The sequence below is a fragment of the Physeter macrocephalus genome, chromosome 8 (assembly GCF_002837175.3).
Source record: "Physeter macrocephalus isolate SW-GA chromosome 8, ASM283717v5, whole genome shotgun sequence".
NCBI classification, from domain to species: Eukaryota; Metazoa; Chordata; class Mammalia; order Artiodactyla; family Physeteridae; genus Physeter; species Physeter macrocephalus.
The window spans coordinates 135,005,746-135,006,909 of record NC_041221.1 but is presented as its reverse complement, the minus strand read 5'-3'; the positions used below and the strand labels follow the sequence as shown (position 1 = coordinate 135,006,909).

Here is a 1,164-nt window from a genome sequence, read left to right as displayed (position 1 = left end):
CTCTGGGAGATTTTTGCCATTTGATATTATGTGGAGCTGGGAGGTCTCTTGTGGACCAGTGTCCTGAAGTTGGTTCTCCCACCTCGGAGACACAGCCCTCATGCCTGGCTGGAGCGCCAAGAGCCTTTAATCCACACGGCTCAGAATAAAAGGGAGAAAAAATAGAAAGGAAAGAAAGGAAGGAAGGAAGGAAGAAGGAAGGAAAGAAGATAAAATAAAGTAGGATAAAATAAAGTTATTAAAATAAAAAATAATTATTAAGAGGAAAAATTTTTTAAAGTAAAAAAACAAACAAACAAAAAACGGGACGGTCAGAACCCTAGGACAAATGGTGAAAGCAAAGCTATACAGACAGAATCTCACACAGAAGCACACACATACACACTCACAAAAAGAGAAAAAGGGGGGAAAAATAATATATCTTGCTCCCGAAGTCCACCTCCTCAACTTGGGATGATTCACTGTCTCTTCAGGTATTCCACAGATGCAGGGCACTTCAGGTTGATTGTGGAGATTTAATCCGCTGCTTCTGAGGCTGCTAGGAGAGACCTCCCCCTCTCCTCTTTGTTCCAGCTCCTGGGGTTCAGCTTTGGATTTGGCCCTGCCTCTGCGTATAGGTCGCCTGAGGGCGTCTGCTGTTCGCTCAGACAGGACGGGGGTTAAAGGAGCAGCTGATTCGGGGATTCTGGCTCACTCAGGCTGGGGTGGAGGGGGGAGGGAGGGGCACGGAGTGCGGGGCGAGCCTGCGGCTGCAGAGGCCAGCATGACGTTGCACCAGCCTGAGGCGCGTCGTGCGTTCTCCCGGGGAAGGTGTCCCTGGATCATGGGACCCTGGCAGTGGTGGGCTGCACAGGCTTCCCCCAGGAGGGAGGGGAGGTGTGGAAAGTGACCTGTGCTCGCACACAGGCTTCTTGGTGGCGGCAGCAGCAGCCTTAGCGTCTCATGCCCGTCTCTGGTGTCCGCGCTTTTAGCCCCGGTCGCACCCGTCTCTGGTCTCTGGAGCTCTTTTAAGCAGCGCGCTTAATCCCCTCTCCTCGAGCACCAGGAAGCAAAGAGGGAAGAAAAAGTCTCTTGCCTCTTCGGCAGCCCCAGACTTCTCCCGGACTCCCTCCCGGCTAGCCGTGGTGCACTAGCCCCTTCAGGCTGTGTTCACACCGCCAACCC

The 1,164-nt window shown here is 52.9% G+C and overlaps 1 protein-coding gene across 2 annotated transcripts in view; it reads left to right on the top strand.

Annotated features, from left to right (window-relative positions):
- The window catches only part of CTNNA1 (catenin alpha 1), a 197,764-nt gene that overhangs the window by 22,341 nt on the left and 174,259 nt on the right, over window positions 1–1,164 (top strand). The window lies entirely within an intron of this gene.